Source organism: Trachypithecus francoisi, unplaced genomic scaffold (genome assembly GCF_009764315.1).
Source record: "Trachypithecus francoisi isolate TF-2019V2 unplaced genomic scaffold, Tfra_2.0 Lachesis_group11, whole genome shotgun sequence".
Taxonomy (NCBI): domain Eukaryota; kingdom Metazoa; phylum Chordata; class Mammalia; order Primates; family Cercopithecidae; genus Trachypithecus; species Trachypithecus francoisi.
In genome coordinates, this window is record NW_022681456.1 from 176,201 (window position 1) to 183,855 (window position 7,655).

Genomic DNA, 7,655 nt, shown 5'->3' on the forward strand with positions numbered 1-7,655 from the left:
ACCTCCCGTCTCATCCTGTGACTTAGAATGCCTAACGGTCTTGGAACGCAGCCCAGTATGCCTCAGCCTTATTTTACCCAGCTCTTGTTTAAGATGGAGTTGTTGGGAGCAGTGGCTCATGCCTGTAATCCCAGCAATTTGAGAGGCCGAGGGGGGCAGATTATCCAAGGTCAGGAGTTTGAGATCAGCCTGGCCAACATGGTGAAACCTCGTCTCTACTAAAAATACAAAAATTAGCCGGGTGTGGTAGCGGGTGTCTGTAATCCCAGCTACTCGGGAGGCTGAGGCAGGAGAATCACTTGAACCCGGGAAGCGGAGGTTGCTGTGAGCCGAGATCTTGGCATTGCACTCCAGCCTGGGCAACATAGTGAAACTGTGTCTCAAAAAAACAAAACAAGGCCGAGCGTGGTGGCTCACACCTGTAATCCCACCACTTTGGGAGGCTGTGGCTGGCGGATCATGAGGTCAGGAGTTTGAGACCAGCCTGACCAACATGATGAAACCCCATCACTAAAAATAGAAAAATTAGCCGGGCGTGGTGGTGGGCATCTGTAATCCCAGCTACTCAGGAGGCTGAGACAGGAGAATTGCTTGAACCTGGGAGGTGAAGGTTGCAGTGAGCTGAGATGGTGCCATTGCACTCCAGCCTGGGCGACAGAGCGAGACTCTGTCCAAAAAACAACAACAACAGCAGCAAATAATAATAATAAAAACACAAGATGGAGTTGCTCTGGTTCAAACACCTCTGACACTTTGGCTTCGTATAACTGTAATAACCAGAATCGTTGCAACGCTCCCTGGACGCCTTGAAACAGTGGTCTCAGAGGATGTGACCCCGAGTCCCTCGTGGTCTTGTGGACGGCCCCAACTCTACCTGGTACCGGCACAGCCACAGCTTCTCCCTTTGGGAACCCCACCCACCCACCCTGGAGCAGTCTCATGTTACCTGAGAAGGAAGGCAGACGCTGGAGCGGCCCTGGTTTTTCATGTACTCCGGCTCGAGCCCTCCCCCAGAAGCCTTCTGGAAAGAGGTGCTGGATTGCATCTACAGGGGCTGGACTCCCAGTGACCTGGGAATGCCTTTACTCCCAGTGTTGTGTGGGGCACTGTCCTGGGCCTGTAGGAGAGGTTTGGGGAAGCAAACCAGTCACATCCCTGTCTTTGAAGAGCACCAACTGTATGCTGAAATACGAGGTTAGGGAAGACTCAACCCACTGAATCAAAGGAGTATTGTTCCAGATCAAGGGAACAGTTTATGAAAAAGAGAGACAAAAAAGAAAAAGCCCATTATGCAAAATGGAAGAGGGCAAAAAAAGAGGAAATTCATTGACCTGGTGAAAAGACATGAGACTGAAAAAAAAAGTCCTTGTGAAGGAGCTTGGATGTCGCTCAGTAAGCTGGGAAGACCCATTAAAATTCTAAGGAGGATGTGTATAATCATATTTGCATTCTACTGCCTGTGTTCATGGTGAACTGAAGGGAAGAAGGCCACTAGGGGCAATAGTTAAATATTCTGGAAACTAATCTGAACTGGTGCAAAGAATGGATTGAGGGATTTATTTAAGAAACAATTTAAAGGGAGAATCTAAACGACTGGGTGATGAATTGGATATCATCCAATTAAATAGAAGAGAAGGAAGAGCTGAGTTTCTTGTTAGAGTGATATGCTCAAAGAATTTCCTTCTTTCAAGATTTATGCCACAGCCGTCCACTCTTATGGCTTCAGCTTCCAGTTACCCTACAGATGACGCACCCAGATCTCATAGCTATTTTGTTTCACTGAGATGATGAACCCAGGAAAAGAAACAAGTTCAGAAGAGAAGAAAATTAACTTGGGGACATATAGAGAATGATGTGTGTGTGTTTAACTTTATTAATATTGTCCAAATTATCCTTTCTAACCTGGCATCTTGCCAAAGATTTCACTTCATCCATTTCCCCATATCTTTTCTTCACACCGAAGTCAGCCTGATTTTTACAAAGCAATTCTGCTCATATTCTTCTGCTTAACATAACTTGATGATTTTAATTGTTCTTAAGTAAAAGCAAAAGTCCTTAATGAGGTCCACAGGCTGCAGATCTTACTCCCATCTTTTCAAGCTTTTCTTACATGACTTTCCTCTTCTCTAACTGCACTTTGTTTCCTCAAATGTCATGTGCCTAAGGATCTTTTAGCACGTTAATTCCGTCTGAAAAAAAAAGTGACTATCCCTTCACGCCACAACCTCATTAGTTCATTTCAGGTCATCCTTTACATTTCAGCCCAGCAAGTCTTGCTCAGAGAAGTGTTCTTTGATCCCATTGTAATCAGTAAGGTCCCAATGATTATGCCCTAGACTTACTCTCTTTAGCATTTACTTAATTTGCAATTAGGTTTGTAATTATGTACTTATGTTCGTGTGATGATTTTGTTAGTGATTACATCCCTAGACTGTAAGCACTATGAGTCTAGACACCATTTTGTTCATCACTGTACCCATGATGACTACTGTGCTACTTGGTGCTCAGTGAGTATTTATTGACTGAAGGAATGGCACATATTATCAAATTTTAACTTTTGTCATATTGTGAGGTAAAGTGATATCGTGTTTTAATTTACTTTTTATGATCATATGAAACTGATTATTGACTAGTGTCTATCTTCTGTGAAGATAGCAAAGGCTATGAACCATTATTTTGCTATGAATCACTTTTCTATTAGGAGCCCTATGTTTTTATTATTAATTTGTAGAAGCTCTTTGCATAGTGGGATTTTATGCCTTTTGTATATATGTTGCAAATTCAGCATATTCTCACAAGTCATTACTTATATTTTCCCTTGTATATAGTAAGGTTGTGTGCTATAAGCTTTTTTTTTTTTAATTTTATTTTTCTAGACAGAGTCTCATTCCATTACTCAGGCTGCAGTACAGTGGCGTGATCTCAGTTCACTGCAACCTCCACCTTCCTGGGTTCAAGTGATTCGCATGCCTCAGCCTCCCAAATAGCTGAGACTACCGGCACACGCCACCACGCTGGCTAATTTTTTTTCCTTTTTTTAGACGCAGTTTCACTCTTGTTGCCCAGGCTGGAGTGCAATGGCACAATCTCGGCTTACTGCAACCCTCCTTCTGGGTTTTAGCTATTTTCCTGCCTCAGCCCCCCAAGTAGCTAAGATTACAGCCACCTGCCACCATGCCCAGCTGATTTTTTGTATTTACAGTAGAGATGGGCTTTTACCATGTTGGCCGGGCTGGTCTTGAACTCCTGACCTAAGCTGATCTGCCTGCCTTGACCTCCCAAAGTGCTGGGACTACAGGCATGAGCCACTGCCCCAACCTGTGCTGTAAGTACGTAGTCAAATCTAAAAGTCTTTTCCTTTCTGGCTTTTGAATTTCTCTTGTTTAAAAAGGGTATCCATATACCAATTTTCAAAATATTTCCTACACTTTTCATTTTCCTTATATTTGGGTCTCTTTCTGGATCTTCTATTTTGTTACATGGATCTCATTGCCTGTTTCTGTGCCAGTATTATATGGTCTTAATTACTGTAGCTTTCTGGTAAGGCACATCCTCTCTTTCTTTTCTCATTTTCTAGACTATCTTATGTGTTTTACCCTGTAGATAAATTTTATTTTTAATTATTTATTTATTTATTTGAGATAGAGCCTCACTCTGTTGCCAGGCTGGAGTGCAGTGGCGCGATCTGGGCTCACTGCAATCTCTGCCTCCTGGGTTCAAGCGATTCTCTTGCCTCAGCCTCCTGAGTAGCTGGGACTACAAGCGCCCACCACCACAACCAGCTAATGTTTGTATTTTCAGTAGAGACGGGGTTTCACCATGTTGGCCAGCATGGTCTCGATCTCCTGAAAATTTTATTTATTTATTTATTTTGAGACCAGGCCTCACACTATCACCTAGGCTGGAGTGCAGTGGTGCAATCATGGTTCACTGTAACCTCAACCTCTTGGGCTCAAGCGATCCTCTAGCCTCAGCCTCCCAAAGTGTTGGGATTACTGGCATGAGCTATCACACCTGGCTGCAGATAAATTTTAAAATAATCTTGCCAAACTCCTTTTGCAAAATTTATTAGAAATTCCATTGTGATTATATGCAGGGTTTTTTGTTTTGTTTTGTGTTTTTGTTTTTGGTTGGTTGTTTGTTTTTTTGAGACTGAGTTTCGCTCTTGTTGCCCAGGCTGGAGCGCAATGGCACAATCTTGGCTCACTGCAACATCTGCCTCCCGGGTTCAAGTGATTCTCCTGCCTCAGCCTCCCAAGTAGCTGGGATTACAGGCATGCGCCACCACCCAGGCTAATTTTGTTTTTTAGTGGAGATGGAGTTTCTCCATGTTGGTCAGGCTGGTCTTGAACTCCCGACCTCAGGTGATCCACCTGCCTCAGCCTCCCAAAGTGCTGGGATTACAGGCGTGAGTCACCGCACCTGGCTATATTCAGTTTTAAGAGAAAAAATGCATTCCCTGTGGGGTAACAACAATTTGAATGACAGTAGCTTTGTCATCTGAAACCATGGAGGCTGGAGGGAGGTGGCAGATTTTTCAAGTGCTTGAAGATTTGTCAACCTCTAATTCTATATCTACCAAAAATACCTTTCAGGAATTAAGAAGAAATAAAAACATTTCAGATGAAGGAAAAATAATTGGTTGACTGCCATTCAAGACTGACTCACAGAGCATCTCTGACTGGAAAGGTAACAGGATGGAACTTCAAAAAGACAGAAAAAACTGTGGAGTGGGTTAAAATTGGGGTAAATGTTAACAAACTACCTTTCTCATGAGTTTTTAAAATCATGCTCAATAGTTGAAGCAAAAATTTTAACATCATCTGATGTAAGACTTCACTGTATATAGAGGAAAGATTTAAGACAATTATAGTAAAGAGTGAAAGGGCCAGGTGCAGTAGCTCACACTGAGGTGGAAAGATTGCTTGGGGCCAGGAGTTTGAGACCAGCCTGGGCAACATAGTGAGACCCTGTCTCTAACAGCAAGAAGAAGAGTAAAGGGACCTGAATCTAAAATAAAATTAAATTTAAAATTTAAAAATTAAGGCCGGGCACGGTGGCTCACGCCTGTAATCCCAGCACTTTGGGAGGCTGAGACGGGTGGATCACTTGAAGTCAGGAGCTGGAGAGCAGTCTGGCCAATGTGATGAAACCCCGTCTCTACTAAAAATACAAAAATTGGCCAGGCATGGTGGCGGAAACCTGTAGTCCCAGCTACTCGGGAAGCTGAGGTGGGAGAATTGCTTGAATCTGGGAGGTGAAGGTTGCAGTGAGCTAAGATCACGCCATTGCACTTCAGCCTGGATGACAGAGTGAGACTCTGTCTCAAATAAAAAATTAAAAATTAAATAAGCTTGAATAAGATTTAAAAAAACTACCAATTGCAGTTTTCCTCACATTTAAATCAATCTGTATCATATTACCCTGTTTTGTTTTTATCATAACATTTATTCAAATATTAAAAAGTATATGTATATATAATTAAAAAGTGTATTTATATGTACATATATTTTTATGTACATATAGGTACATATATACATATATATATAATTGTCTCTTCTTGTTAAAATATAAACTCTGGGAGAGAAGAAATCTTGTCTTACTCAGACTTTTACGCTTTGCCTACAACAGTGGTATGTTATAGGTAGTACATGGTAGGTAAAGGTTCATAAAATATGTTTTGAATTAGTGTATTCAATTTTTTTTGTAAAGGTCTGTGCACAGTCTCATTGTATACATTTTTCATAAATTAGCCAATAAAGACTTACAGGAGACAGTTTTACTTTCTATAACCTTAAGTTTTATGTGGGTGAAATCTTTGTTTTATAGTTGTTCTCCTTAGTGCATGTTTTAACATTTTTTAATCCACATCATAGATATTAATATAATTATATATAATGTTTTTACTTTTTTTGAGACAGGGTCTCACTCTGTCACCCAGGTTGGAGTACAGAGGTGCAGTCATGGCTGACTGCTGCCTCAACCTCCCAGACTCAAGTGATCCTCCTACCTCGGCCTCCCAAGTAGCTGGGACTACAGGCCTCTACCACCTTGCCCAACTAATTTTTATTTTTTGTAAAGACAGGGTCTCCCTATGTTGCACAGGCTGATATCAACTCCTGGGCTCAAGCAATCCTCCCACCTTGGCCTCCTAAAGTGCTGGGACTACAGGTATGAGCTACTGTACTGTTTTTTACGTGCCAATTGTAGAATTATCCTTTCTGGCATTTATCTTTTTGAGTGTGATGTAGGGATACAACATTATTATTTTGTACAAACTGCTTGGCTGTAGGTCCAAACAACATGTATTGGATAAAACATGCTTTGGGCTGGACATAGTGTCTCATTCCTGTAATCCCAGCAGTTTGAGAGGCCAAGGCAGGAGAATCACTTGAGGTCAGGAGTTCAAGACCAACCTGGGCAACATAGCGAGATCCCAATCTCTACAAGAAATAAAGTCAATTACCCAGACACGGTAGTGTGCACCTGTAGTTCTAACCACTTGGGAGGCTGAGCCAGTAGGATCACTTCAACACAGGAGTTCAAGGCTGCAGTGAGCTATGATCGTACCACTGCATTCTAGCCTGGGTGACAGAGTGAGATCCTATCTCTAATAATTAAATTGGCCGGGAGTGGAGCACTTTGGGAGGTTGAGGCGGGCGGATCACCAGAAGTTGGGAGTTTGAGACTAGCCTCGCTAACATGGAGAAACCCCGTCTCTACTAAAAATACAAAATTAGCTGGGTGTGGGTGGGACACGCCTGTAATCTCAGCTACTCGGGAGGCTGAGGCAGGAGAATCACTTGAATCCAGGAGGCGGAGGTTGCGGTGAGCCGAGATCTCACCACTGCACTCCAGCCTGGGCAACAAGAGCAAAACTCCATCCCCCGCCGAAAAAAAATTAAATTAAATTAAAATTTTAAATCAAATTATTTTCAGTAGCCTAGAGAACACATAGAGGATGCTTCTGCTTGAAAGGGCTCTGCCACATGAAGTCATCTTCTGGATGTATTTTTAAGAATAAGGATATATATATGATCTCTCTATATTATATATATATAAGATATGTATATATAGAGATATAGATATAAGTACACACACACACACACACGCACACCCCTCAGGGTTCTTCTTTTAATGACTCATGTTTTCCTTTTCTCTGATCCTCAGTTTATAGCTTCAGCAGCAGAGATCAGAAGAGGTCAGCCTAAACATTTCTTAAAATGATATTGTGAACCCTAGTGTATAAGTGTTTGGGGACATTTTCATTTTCCTTGGTAAATACAGAAGAGTAGAATAGCTGAATCATATGGCCAGCATATATTCAACTTTTAAGAAACTGTCAAATTGTTTTCCAAAGTGGTTTTATTTTTTTAATTCCCACTAGCAACGTCTGAGAGTTCTGGTTCCTCCGCATTATTGCCAGCACATCGTATTGGCAGGTGTTTTGTTTCGCCATTATGATGGGTGTAATGTAGTATCTCAGCTTTATTTTTCATAGCCAAAAATCTGAACCCAAATGTCCACCAGCAGGTGCACAGACAGACAACTGGGTATATTCATACAAAGGAATATTCAGCAATAAAAAGTAACAAACCACTGATGCCCACACAACACGCACAAATCCCAAAAACATCAAAGTGGAAGTAGCCAGA